Source organism: Phyllobates terribilis, unplaced genomic scaffold (genome assembly GCF_046119375.1).
Source record: "Phyllobates terribilis strain yellow unplaced genomic scaffold, ASM4611937v1 Scaffold_3__8_contigs__length_932513732, whole genome shotgun sequence".
In the NCBI taxonomy this organism is placed as follows: domain Eukaryota; kingdom Metazoa; phylum Chordata; class Amphibia; order Anura; family Dendrobatidae; genus Phyllobates; species Phyllobates terribilis.
The window spans coordinates 228,111,868-228,126,675 of NW_027362763.1; the positions used below are offsets into that span (position 1 = coordinate 228,111,868).

Genomic DNA, 14,808 nt, shown 5'->3' on the forward strand with positions numbered 1-14,808 from the left:
ATATTCAGGTTGGATCTGGAACTTTTTGACCAGTTCCTTAGCCTGAATGTTATATGATGTGGGCCGCTGTTTGTTCAGTAATACCAGAGGACAGTTGAATTGGCATTGAAGGACATTTTCTAGTCTCCCCACATATATTTCTCACTTTGTTTTATTATATCTTTGTAAATGTGTAAATAATTATTTTTATTATTAGTAGTAATAATAATTAGTATTTTAAATTGTTTCCGGTCATCTGTGTTTATTCCGAATGAATTGTAGACAAAGAATTAAAAAAAAATGGGGATTAAAAAAAAAATAGAGAGCAAGGACTTTCTGCCATAGCCAGTCCTAGACATGAGCTCTGGCCATACTAAGTCTCCTGTGGTGCTCTGAATGACAGTCAGCCTGAACCTACTGGCAAGATGAGCAAATATAGTGATTTGACCAAATTCAAGTGATGAACCAAACACAGAAGAGTGATGTTGTCATCCAGGCAGCATTTTCATACCACTTCCAGTCACCTGGTGCCCATTCACTTACCGCTGACTTCAACTACAAGCTGAAGCAAGAAGAAAAGAAACCTTGCTGCCGATCTGAAACTCCTCCTCCTCCCGAACCCCATCACTTCTAAACAAGAACTAGGTAATTAAAGGGGTTGTGTGAAATAGTTATTTAATTGGGCAGAGTCTTCAAGATACCCAGTATACAAGGTAACTACAACTCCCAGCAAGTTTTAAGAGTTCCAGACTTTACGGGATAACAGATCAAGAGTTTTACACCAATTGTTGCCGTTTTTGTGCAAAAATGTTAAGCTTCTCACACAACTTTTAAAAAGTGGGTCTATATTCAGTTAGGGTGAATTTAGACTAAATGATTACTTTTCAGCCACATAGAAGCTGGTCAATGGTAGTTTAATAGCCTAGTTAAACTTGCCGACCACACTTCCATGTGCACAGAACAATCATTAACTGAATCATTATGTGCACATAGATTGTCATTGTTATACAGGAAAATGTGTTGCCAAGAACAATGATTTTTGAGCTAGCTTACATGTCATTTCACCTAAATAAAAAGCAGCCTGTATATATACACTAGACGATTATCAGGAAATGAGCATTCCTAGGAAAGCTTGTTCACAGTAATCAACCAGTGTGAATGCACCCCTAAGCCCTCCATGAACTTTAGATATTAATATTAGGCTGGCAGCTATCTCACCATTCTCTCCTATACACAAGAGTGCTCACTCTGACGAGCACTCCTGAGTAAGGATGAGTTCGGAACCCATGGAGTTCGGAACCCATGGAAGTATGGGTTCTGGTTCCTGCTGAACTTTAGTCCAAATTCCTGGTCGGGTTCCAGAAGTATACCCGAACTTGAACCTGAACCCGAATCCCATTGAAATCAATGGGGACCCAAACTTTGGAGCTGGAAAATATATATCTCTCTTTCTTTCTCCTCCCTGGACTCCTGAACTGTAAAACGGATTTTCAGGAGAAGTTTATGTTCAGAGATCAGCACTGGACACTAGGTGTCTGGTACGAACCCCAGACTTTACAGTTTGGGATCACTCATCTCTACTCCTGAATTCTCTATGAGGCAGCGGCTGTCAAACTCCTCCTCTGCCGATTTATATTTCAGAGAATTAAAGGATCAGCAGTCCAAAATCGAACATGCCGGATCCTTATCTCCTGCAATACTCATCTGTAGTAATCAGGTGCCCCCATACACATTAGAATCTTGGCTAAACCCATTGATATTGGCAAGATTGTCCAATGTGTATGGTGGTACCTATGCAAACAAGTCTAGTTAGGTATTGAAAGAAGGTTTAGGCCACATAGTTGCAAATTAAGTTTACAAAATATAAGTTTTGAAAATAAATTCTTGGCAGAAGTATTATATCTAAAGATGCGCCAAATTTATCAAACATTATGTGATTCTGTAATAATGTTGGTACAAGTAACTTGAATGTAGTCCCTTGAATAACTGACTTCCAAAATGATAAATTTTAAGTTTTAGAACTGCAAGTTCCACTTTTCCGACAATGGCACTTAGAATATACTGGGATTTGTAATTTACCAAGAGATAAATGTGGCATAGAGTTTTGGGCATACATCCAGATTGCTTTGATTATTTAAGCTCTGAGGATTAGCTAGGAATTGTAATTTGACAAGAATTGAACAGTTAAGATTTACTTAGAGGCATTTAGGACACATTTACTTGTTATACTTTTCTTAAAAGCTTGTGTGCCACCCATATCAGGAAGCTGCAACCTTTGAGGCATTCTGGGACATGTAGTTTGTCTAACAACTGGTTACGCACAAGTATTTGATGCCTCAATGCAAGCATCTTGTCTTTTTCCAGGTGGGCACAATCATACAATCATATGTCTGACTTTAGCATAAAGGAACACCATGGTTAAGATTGGTTAAGACTAGAGAATTTATAGAAATGTATTATATTCTTCATAATACAGATATTTTTTGTAATTTTCTCCACATGAATTCAGCAAAATGGTGGACAATTGCAGCCGCCATTTTGCTGAAAAATCACTTCACTCATAAGAGGTTTGGAGGAGATGATGGGTTGCGGCAACAGATGAACATGTGAGTGGTGAGTATTAATTTATTTTTTTACATCCTAGGTTTATTATGTTCTGAGGTCTGGAGAGGCCCCAGAGCATAAAAAGGAACATTCAATTTGCATTGAAAATTTTTGTTGCAAATTGAGTATCCCAGTAAAATTGACGCGATTTGCGGAATTGGAATCTTGGCATATTCGATCATCTTTAGTTATGATGATGACCACTAGGTTAAGATTAGAGTTGAGCAAATCTAACTAAATTTGAATTCAGCTTAATTACTGAAAATCAGTTGGGAAATTCAATTTGCAATGAATAATTCAATTTGCATTGAATTTATTCAATGCAAATTGAATGAGCCCTCGTTGCTGTTAAGAAAAGACGTTTATCATGCTCTGAGGTCTACGAACTCTGTAGAGTAAAAAAATGAACTGTATGGGCAGAACAAATCTCAAGAAACAAATGAAACAATAGCTCTATATATAATAAAAGATCACCTCCAAAGTCCCACCTATGCAGCTTCCTGATGGTCATCTGCTGGATTTGTGGGTCCCTGCTCCTCGTACCAGGCTCCTCTTCACTCTTTGCTGATGTTTCACTCTTTGATGGATAGGCTTTTCAAAATTGATTCTCTTATAGATGCTCCACAGTGAGTCAACACACTCTTTTTCTCTTACCAAAAAATATTGTGTATTTAACTATGATTCTACAATTTCTACTGCCTAAGCTTAACTCTGAGATCGCAGAGTTATAAAAATGCTGCAGGTAAAGCAGTGTAAAAACAAAAAATCATGGCAACATGTCCATTTTTGATTCAAGTCATGGATTAATATAGCCCATACAAGTCTGCGGGCTGGTGAAAAGAACAAATAGCATATGGATGCCCTCCAAGCACAATCGCTATGCTGTCCATTTTTAACATTGTAATGAGTGGGAGAAGCTTTTCAATCTTACATTTTTGGCATATGAGAGAATCACTAATCATAAAAATGGACATACTGACCAAATACTGATGAAACTAATCTAGCACAATTATGAATATTTATCAATTTTTTTTCAAGAACAAGAAAAAAATCAGACCTGAAAGGGAACCTGTAATGTAAAAAAATGCTATTAACCTACAGATGTCAGGTTAATCTACAGGTTAATTGTGTTCTAAAGCCTCACTGAAAACCTGGCTGCCAGGAGGAATTGAACCCTATTCCACCCAACATTCTTGGACTTCAGTCATAAAGGCGTGGCCAGTGTGGCTACAGTCACCGCTCAGTACATAGTCAGCATCATACTGAGCGGTGCCTTAAATCACACTCCGGCACTGACTGACAGCCGGCTCAGCAATGCATCAGTGTAGAGCTAGCTGTCAGTCAGTGCAGGTGATGTGCTTACAGCCACTGTTCACTGTGTACTGAACAATGACTGTAGCCGTGCTGGCCTCACTTCTATTATTGAAAGCTCAAGGCTCCCAGGAGGAATAGAGTTAATACTGTACACTGAGAGCACACAAAAGTACAACTTTCCTCTGTATTGTGTAGTGTGTTGTAACCATGTGAGGTGCTCTGCCTGTTTTATCTTTTGCTAGACAGTGAGGAAAAGCTAAGGAGAAGTCTAGAAGAAGTTGTGTACGGTAGAGTCTTCAAGATTTGCTGTGAAATGAGGGATTTATTATTGATACTTAGAAGAGTAAGAGTAAAGCTGAAGGAGCTTGGAATAAAATAAAAGAAGAAACATACTGCAGTAGCCCTAGTGCGTGTTGAGGTTCGAACAAGCTTCCTAAGAGTGAGTGTTGCAGTAGAAAACATTTTAACCCTAGACAACTTTGTTTTCACATGTTTGATTGTGAAACACCCTACATCACAAATACAATATGAGTTATCAATACTTTGTAGTTTATTTTCTTTACAATTAATGTAACAACAAAGTACATTGAAAAAATGTGTTGGTTTAAGCACAATTCTTCATACCTTGCCCATTAGATCTACTGAATAGCTAATATAAATACAATTCCTGTCCAGTTCTCTAGTTTTCAGACTCCGAGTGAATAATGTTCCTCTTAGAGACTTTGTCGTCCCAACAAATTTAAAATGCCACAAGCCTAAAGTGAAAAAAAAGAGCAGTGGGAGTAAAAGTATTTCGGACATGCCAATAAATTAATGATACATTATTAAGGCATGATTGGAAATATTGCAATTTTTCACAGCTGTCAGTTTAAATATAAAAGCATCAGCACATTAAACTAGTTACTGCTTTTTCATAATTGAGACTTTAGCTTCTAGCTGTGCCCTGCAGCTTTTCATTAATCACCAGGACTGAAGTTCAAGCACAATGACAGCTTAGAAGGCATTAAATGGGCAAAGTATTTTTCAGGTACAGCTAGGAAAGGTCCTTTAGTCCTATAATCCTCAGCTAATTGTTTTTTGGTCCCTAAACAAAATCTGCTCATGGCGTCTCCTAGTGACAGAATTAGCAGCAGGTTGATTATCTCTTATCTTCATAAACTCTACTGCAAGGAATATAACCGGATATACAATGACCACAATGTGCATTAAGTCACTTAAAAAAATAGGACATTATCTATTATTATCTATTATATACTGTAAACAACCTATATTATTAACCAACTCTGTATGGCATCTCTTCCTATTTAGCAAAATAACTATTTATTGTTTTTATTATTAGTCTTTAATCATTTTTTTTATTTTTGAGAAAAGACATTTGAGTGTTTCATTATTATTTCTTTCTATTTTTTTTTTTTTACAATTTATTTGAAAGTGTTGTGGACCATAGTTTAATGGACCTGCCAAAACACTCTTTGCTTTTATGTAACAAATTATCAAGTGCATTGAGGTTCATTAATTATGTCATCTAATTGGATTGAGGCAGGTGCAAAATACCTCAGATGAAGTGGACACTGGCGGAAAGGCCTGAGCGCAAGTTTTCTATTAGAAACCAGCATGTCTCCAGACTCCCGGAATTACTTTGTAGTTATTGATTAATGGCCATAATTTATTACAGTGCAGAGGATCTTGCATTGAGTTAAATGTGTGATTAATCAATTTTCCATCAAATTATGAGCAGTTGCCAAAGGAAAATACCAAGTGATTTTTCCCATGGCTTATATATGTAATATACAAGTATTTTATCTTAAGGAGTTAATAACTGTCTATCATTTGTTTAATACTTGTCAAGACGCTGACAAATGTCAGCTCACCAAGCACCGTGACTGGCTCGCTATAAAAGCAGCAAGCGTGCTGTCATGAAGACAAAGTTTAAATACAATTAAATCATCTATTTTTATACTGCATATGATATTTTAAAAATGTGTTTGAAAATTCCTTAAATTATTTTTAATTGAAATTCAACTTTAAATTCATTTTCTTCTCAACTAATTTTTAATAGCGGATTTTGTAGGAATTTCTCACCAAAACAATTTGATCAAAAACATCTACAGGATGCTTAAAGAATTGTACTTAAAGAGAACTTGTCAGCACAATTTTTGTAATGTAAAGTAAAGTCATGGCTGTAAGAGTGATGTAATACAGATTACATTGATACCTTTGGTAAAGAAATCCACTTTGTTGCTCTTATTTAATCATCCTTTCAAGTTTTCTGCTTATTAGATTTCGGTGCACAGGGGCCGGACTGTACACTGGGGTTTCTCATCCCTGTTTGTGATTCCCCAGCCCAACCACCTGTCTCTGGTCTTTAAATGACCTGTCTCCTCTGTTTGAAATCTCAGCAGTGACCTGTCATTCACAGACCAGAGGCAGGCGGAAGGGCTGGGGAATTACAGACAGGAAGGAGAAGCCCCATACTACAGTCCGGCCCCTGTGCACCGAAAACTTCAAATGGTGATTAAAGAAGAACAACAAAGCAGATTTCTTCACCAAATGTAACATTTTAAACAGTATTGCAGCACCATTACAGCCATTTCTTTACTTTTACTTTACGTTTGCTAATTGGTCAGATGATCGGCAGCCGGTTTACACAGCAAGACAATCATGAAATGAGCATTTTTAACAACACTTGTTCACAATTATCTTGCAATGTAAATGCAACGTAAGACCCTGTTCAAAAGCTTGTGTGATTTCCCAAGCAGTGTTACGTTTCCTTTTCTTTGATTTCTATTGGTGCACAAGTTCAATGGTAATTGTTTGATATTTTTTGCCAATCAGAAGAGGGAGCATCCAAATTAACATATTGCATGTATTTTAAGTATTTTAAAATATTGTCTGAATAACACCCACTATAACACAATACTATGAACATCTTAGATTTCGTTGCAACATCTCTACCGGTCTAATCAAATGGAGCACAGGGATTCTGGTAGTCCCCAAATCCAGAGTTTCCATGTGCACAAAATAGTTATATACTTGTCAAATTCTTCTGGTATTTCTATTTAACCAATTTTAGCTCATGTAAGTTATAGGAGAGATTCAGTTTCAAATCATTTATTGCACACAAGAATAAAAGTCCTATCTATGTATTGAAATGTCTGTATTTTAACAAAAAGATGTGTTGCATGACACAATCTAATAATTTTAATATAGTTTGATGCTTGTTTGCTTGATAAAAACTAAAATAACTAATGGAAGTATTCATGGATTTTAATTGAAAAACAGATTACAATCTTATTCATCTTATCTACTACATCAGGGTATTCTTCTAATGGAGAACCATTGAGTTAAGTAAATCCACCTACAATCAGCTTAAGGCAGAGACTGGTGTTATTCATTGTTACTTTCTAAAACCTATTCAGTTTGGAATACATCTTGGACACTTCACTCTGAAGAAATCCCTAGTCTCCAGTTTTAGCCTAATTTAATATTCATACAGGGTGGCTTCTTCATTTAATAATCTAGAGAGCACAATAACTATCTCTTTTACTTACAAAGCTCGACTTAAAAACAGTGATTTAAATAGGTGGTGTAATTAGGAGTTAACAATAGACAGAGGAGTAAAGACCCACCTCACATAAAAATGATACACGAAAGCTACCTCCTCACATTTCTAAGAGGTTTAAAATCCCATTAGTGACACACTCTAAATCACTAAAGGAAACATCAGCACCACCTGACTGAAAAATGTCCTCATAATACAAGCAAATGAAAGAAGTGGTCTGCACTCTTAATAAATGTATCAATCTACGTTCCAAAGGGAGCATTGAACAAATTTATGCCCATTGCTGTAAGCCTAATCTGTTCCATTTGAAAACTTGCTTTAAAGATTAACTTAGTTTTAATGTACATTATTAGTTCTGCCTCATTTTTCTTTTATTCTTCATTTATTCATTTTGAGTCATAAAGTGGTGTGCAGCTTTAGTGCAACATTTGGTTTATGTAGCAGGCACTGGATAGAAAGTCACAATGTATTAATATCGTCCGCACCACATTTTAACAACTGGATCTAAAGTCTGTTGTGTTTTTTATTGCAGCGCTGAAGTGGTGCTTCTAACCTAAGGTCCCTGATCATAGTCTTATTCTTACTTGCACCCATCTTCACCTTTTTTTATGCCACTCTGGTCCCGCGGCACCATCTTGTGACTGCAAAGTCTGACTGACCGGAAGTCAAAGGAACGGTCACAAGTGCTCAATGTAAGTCTATGAGAAACAGAATGAGGCTCACATAGACTTGCATTGAAAAGGGACCTCCCGCTCACTCAGCAAATACAGGAAAGGTCCAGTAGGTCACAACCTGCTGAAGACTTACCGGAGCGGTGCTGATAGAAAGTGAAGACGGAGGTAAGTAAATATAAGACTAGGATCAGGAACCTTAGATTAGAAGCACTACTCCAGTGCTGCAATAAAAAAAACTATTGAGTGGTGCTTGTTAAGTCATATTACTATCTCCTGTATTATGATGACTCCATTATGAACTTACTTTACTTTGTCCAGCAACTAAAGGGCAGTTCAAAATTTGATAGTTAGGATGTATATTGTGAAAGATGGCATAGGAAGAGTAAAAACACTTAGGGGCTGACCATTAAGGTGTTTACTCCAGAATTCTGGGATAAAACACCTTAATAAGTCGCATTTTTTTTGCGCACCTCAGGAGTTGCACAAAAATATTGTGACCTTTGGCATTTTCATGCCAGTCCCAGCTAGCTATGCCAGTATGAAAAGTTACACAATTTTATTGGCGTAACTTACTCCAAAAATGTACATCAGTCTCTGACTGGAGTAGTATTTCTAGCGAAAGTGCTCACCAGATAAAAGATGAGCCTAATTCATTAAATTGAAAAGGCCTCTTAATTAATTTGTCGCATCACACTTCAGCGAGCCCGTTCATTAACCCCTTTCCAAAGTGGTACATAATAGTATGCACCACGTCGGAACCTCCAGTTCAGTGCGGGCTCCAGCACTGAGCCCGCACTGACCGGGCACATGTCAGCTGATTTATACAGCTGACCTGTGCCCGCAACAGCCGCAGGTGGAATCGCGATCCATCCGCGGCTGTTAACTAGTTAAATGCCACTGTCAATCTCTGACAGCGGCATTTAACTCGTGCAAACCGGATGCGCGTCACTTAACCCACCCATCGGTGACCTCGTCACACGATCGTGGGTCACGGATGGATTGGCATGACAACCTGGGATCTGCAGCAGTCCCCTGTGGTTGTCATGTCCTGATTGCTATGAGCGCCGCCCAGTGGTCGATCAGGCAAGTGCTGCTTCTAGTTTCCCATGGAGCAAGCAAAAAGTAAAAAAAAAATGTTTTTAAAAATATTAAAAAATAAAAAAATATAAAAGTTTAAATCTTCCCCCTTTCGCCCCATTCAAAATAAAACAATAAAAAAAAAAACACACATACACATATTTGGTATCGTCGTGTTTAGAATCGCCCGATCTATCAATATAAAAAAAGAATTAATCCGATCGGTAAACGGCGTAACGAGAAAAAAATTCTAAACGCCAGAATTATGTTTTTTTGGTCGTCGCAACATTGCAATAAAATACAATAACGGGCGATCAAAACATCAGATCTACCCCAAAATGGTATCAATAAAAATGTCAGCTTGGTGCACAAAAAATAAGTCCTCACGTAGCCCTAGATCACAAAAAATGGAGATGCTACAGGTCTCGGAAAATGGCGACTTTTTTTTTTTGTTAGCAGACTTTGGATTTTTTTTTTCACCACTTAACCCCTTTACCCCCGTTGCACGTTAATGACCAGGCCAATTTTTACAATTCTGACCACTGTCACTTTATGAGGTAATTACTCTGGAACGCTTCAATGGATCCCCCTGATTCTGAGACTGCTTTTTCGTGACATATTGTACTTCATGATTTTGGAAAAATTTCTTCAATACCACTTGCGTTTATTTGTGAAAAAAATGGAAATTTGGCGAAAATTTTGAAAATTTTGCAATTTTCAAAATTTGAATTTTTATGCCCTTAAATCAGAGAGATATGTCACACAAAATACTTAATAAATAACATTTCCCACATGTTTACTTTACATCAGCACAATTTTGGAACCAAAATTTTTTTTGTTAGGGTGCTATAAGGGTTAAAAGTTGACCAGCGATTTCTCATTTTTCCAACAAAATTTACAAAACCATTTTTTTAGGGACCACATCACATTTGAAGTCACTTTGAGAGGTCTTTATGACAGAAAATGCCCAAAAGTGACACCATTCTAAAAACTGCACCACTCAAGGTGCTCAAAACCACATTCAAGAACTTTATTAACCCTTCAGGTGCTTCACAGGAATTTTTGGAATGTGGAAGAAAAAAATGAACATTTAACTTTTTTCACAAAAATGTTACTTTAGAACCAATTTTTTTTATTTTCACAGGGGTAACAAGAAAAAATGGACCCCAAAATTTGTTGTGCATTTTCCCCTGGGCACTCGTATACCCTACATGTGGGGAAAAAACACTGTTTGGGCACACGGCAGGGCTCGGAAAGGAAGGAGCGCCATTTAACTTTTTGATTGTAAAATTTGCTTGAATAATTAGCGGACGCCATGTTGCGTTTGGAGAGCCCCTGATGTGCCTAAACATTGAAGCTCCCCCACAAGTGACCCCAATTTGGAAACTAGACCACCCAAGGCACCTATCTAGATGCATAGTGAGCACTTGGAACCCCCAGGTGCTTCACAAATTGATTCGTAAAAATGAAAAAGTGTTTTTTTTTCCACTTTTTCATTTTTACAACTCAATTTATGAAACACCTGGGGGTTCCAAGTGCTCACTATGCATCTAGATAGGTGCATTGGGTGGTCTAGTTTCCAAAATAGGGTCCCTTGTGGGGGAGCTCCAATGTTTAGGCACACAGGGGCTCTCCAAACGCGACATGGTGTCCGCTAACAAATTGGAACCATGTCACCTTTGGAGAGCCCCTGTGTGCCTAAACATTGGAGCTCTCCCACAAGTGACCCCATTTTGGAAGCGAGCCCACCCAAGGCACCTATCTAGATGCATAATGAGCACTTGGAACCCCCAGGTGCTTCACAAATTGATTCGTAAAAATGAAAAAGTGTTTTTTTTTCCACTTTTTCATTTTTACAACTCAATTTATGAAACACCTGGGGGTTCCAAGTGCTCACTATGCATCTAGATAGGTGCATTGGGTGGTCTAGTTTCCAAAATAGGGTCCCTTGTGGGGGAGCTCCAATGTTTAGGCACACAGGGGCTCTCCAAACGCGACATGGTGTCCGCTAACAAATTGGAACCATGTCGCCTTTGGAGAGCCCCTGTGTGCCTAAACATTGGAGCTCTCCCACAAGTGACCCCATTTTGGAAACTAGACCACCCAAGGCACCTATCTAGATGCATAATGAGCACTTGGAACTCCCAGGTGCTCTACAAATTGATTCGTAAAAATGAAAAAGGGTTTTTTTTTCCACTTTTTCATTTTTTCTTGCGCTCAACACTAGTCGCCATATCGTCATCTTTTTTTATTACTTTTGAAAAAATCCCAACCCCATCACAACCCTAACCCCAAACCCAGCCCTAACCCTAGCCCTAACCCTAGCCCAACCCTAACCCTAGCACAACCCTAACCCGACAGTTTATTTTTTACGCCGTTCCTCGTGCGGTATAAGTGATTAGACGACCTTATTCTTCGGGTCGGTGAGACTACAGCGATACCAGAATCATATGGGGTTTTTATGACTGACAGCTGTCACACACTAAAAGACACATTTTTTGTAAAATCTAGTTTTTGCATCGCCATATTTTGAGAGCTATAATTTTTCCTGATTTTGGCAGACAGAGTCATGTGATGGCTTGTTTTTTGTCGGATGAGTTGACGTTGTTATTGGTGCCATTTTCAGGCACGTGACATTTTTTGATCGCTTTCTATTCCGATTTTTGGGAGGCAGAATAAACAAAAAACAACAATTCAGGAATTTTTTTATTTTTATTTTTTATTCTGTTCCGCGTGTGGTAAAATTGATAAGGCAGCTTTATTCTTCAGGTCAGTACGTTTACAGCGGTGCCACATTTATATAGTTTTTCTATGTTTTGCACTTTTACATAATAAAAGCAATTTTATAGAAAAAATTATTTTTTAGCATCGCTTTATTCTGAGAGCTATAACTTTTTTATTTTTTGGCTGATGGAGCTGTATGGCAGCTTGTTTTTTGCGGGACGAGATGTCATTTTCAGCGGTACCATTTTTATTTATATTTGTCTTTTTGACCGCGTGTTATTCCATTTTCTGTTTGGCGGTATGATGATAAAGCATTGTTTTTTGCTTCGTTTTTTATTTATTTTCTTTACCGTGTTCACTGAAGGGGTAAACTAGTGGGACAGTTTTATAGGTCAGGTCGTTCCGGACGTGGCGATACCAAATATGTGTACTTTTATTGTTTTTTTTGTTTTTTTTTATAATAATATTTTTTGATGGGTACATTATATTTTTATTTTTGGTGGATTATTATTTTTTTTTTTTTTTTATATTTTTACAATTTTTTTTTTTTTTTTCACTTTATGACTTTTTTTTTACTTTTTTACTTTGTCCCACTATGGGACTTTCACTTTTTTTTCTCTGATCGCCTGCATAGCACAGGAATAGAGCATCATCCCTGTGCCATGCAGGCTGCCAGCGCTGGACAGGGAGAAGATAGTTTGGAGATGCACTGCGCATGTCCAAAAAATCTTCCTGCTGTCTGGTGACCCGGATGTTGTCATGACGACATCGGGTCGTCATGGCAACATCCTGGAAGCCACGGCAGACAGCGCTGAAGGCCGGAAGAGGAGGTGTCACTTTTGGGTATTTTCTGTCATAAAGACCTCTCAAAGTGACTTCAAATGTGATGTGGTTCCTAAAAAAATGGTTTTGTAAATTTTGTTGGAAAAATGAGAAATCGCTGGTCAAATTTTAACCCTTATAGCTCCCTAACAAAAAAAATTTTTGGTTCCAAAATTGTGCTGATGTAAAGTAGACATGTGGGAAATGTTATTTATTAAGTATTTTGTGTGACATATCTCTCTGATTTGGGGGGCATAAAAATTCAAATTTTGAAAATTGCTAAATTTTCAAAATTTTCGCCAAATTTCTGTTTTTTCACAAAAAAACGCAAGTGATATCAAAGAAATTTTTCCATATTCATTAAGTACAATATGTCACGAAAAAACAGTCTCAGAATCAGGGGGATCCGCTGAAGCGTTCCAGAGTAATTACCTCATAAAGTGACAGTGGTCAGAATTGTAAAAATTGGCCTGATCATTAACGTGCAAACCACCCTCGGGGGTAAAGGGGTTAATGAACTTTTGAGTGCCGAGATTACTCTATAGCATAGTACGGGTTTGGCCCCTACTCGAGCACCACTGTCGAGCAGTGCAGCAATTTTTCTACTACTAACGTTTTTCACGACTTTTCATTGCAAAAAGTCACATGTTCCTCTAATTGCGACTTTTTGGTGTAAAAAGTTTTCTTCAAAATTTGTGAAAAATATTATACACTGCTCAAAAAAATAAAGGGAACACTTAAACAGCAGAATATAACTCCAAGTAAATCAAACTTCTGTGAAATCAAACTGTCCACTTAGGAAGCAACACTTATTGACAATCAATTTCACATGCTGTTGTGCAAATGGAATAGACAATAGATGGAAATTATTGGCAATTATCAAGACACACTCAATAAAGGAGTGGTTCTGCAGGTGGGGACCACAGACCACATCTGAGTACCATTGCTTTCTGGCTGATGTTTTAGTCACTTTTGAATGTTGGTTGTGCTTTCACACTCGTGGTAGCTTGAGACGGACTCTACAACCCACAGAATTTGCTCAGGTAGTGCAGCTCATCCAGGATGGCACATCAATGCGAGCTGTGGCAAGAAGGTTTGCTGTGTCTGTCAGCGTAGTGTCCAGAGGCTGGAGGTGCTACAAGGAGTCAGGCCAGTACACCAGGAGATGTGGAGGGGGCTGTAGAAGGGCAACAACCCAGCAGCAGGACCGCTACCTACGCCTTTGTGCAAGGAGGAACAGGAGGAGCACTGCCAGAGCCCTTCAAAATGACTTCCAGCAGGCCACAAATGTGTATATGTAAATATTTCATTCATTCAGATCTAGGATGTGTTATTTGAGTGTTCCCTTTATTTTTTCGAGCAGTGTATATATTATCACTAGTGATGGGCAAACCCGAATAGTAAAGTTCGGGGTCCATACTGAACACCTACTGTTTGGACACGGACCCTGAACACGGACTTCCTCAGGAAGTCCATGTTACTTTTTGGATTCGGGTGTTTCTCGCGCTGTCACTTGGGTGATAGGGTGATAGCGCAGGAAGCACAGGCGGTCAACATTACCATGGTCAGGGCGCTGTGGCATCATGCTGACAAGTGTCAGCATGATCCCACAGCTGTGACAGTGACCAACAGTAAATAGCTTACCGTAGATCATAGGCGCTGGCTGATGGGACTACTACCACCATCAGCTGGCGCCTGCTGCCTTAGGAAATAGCAGGCGATGCTGGGTGGGAGCAGTAGTCTCTCATCTGCCAGCACCTGTGCTGAAATGAAAAAAAAAAAAGTTAAAATTAATTAAAAAATTCAAATAAAAATAAAACACAGTACACCTACACCTTGTCCCCGATGTTCTCCGCCCCTGCAAAAAATAAAAAAACACCATATACTCACCTTACAGCTAATCCCCGAAGCCCATGATCACCTGTAATAAAGGTAAAATAATAAACCAACCTCATCCTCAACTGTATGTCACAGTCCAAATATAGAGGCTCACACGACGATCCCATGAATAGAATGGCCACATCGTAAAATGTGACCGCTCTAATCAGTAGC

At 38.3% G+C, this 14,808-nt stretch overlaps 1 long non-coding RNA gene across 1 annotated transcript in view; it reads right to left on the reverse strand.

Annotated features, from left to right (window-relative positions):
• Window positions 1-4,523: 4,523 nt before the first annotated feature.
• LOC141258051 (uncharacterized) overlaps window positions 4,524-14,808 on the reverse strand; it is a 45,880-nt gene continuing 35,595 nt past the window's right edge. The window contains exon 5 of the long non-coding RNA XR_012318180.1: window positions 4,524-4,652. This is a non-coding gene — a long non-coding RNA (uncharacterized lncRNA). The remainder of the gene's footprint in view (window positions 4,653-14,808) is intronic.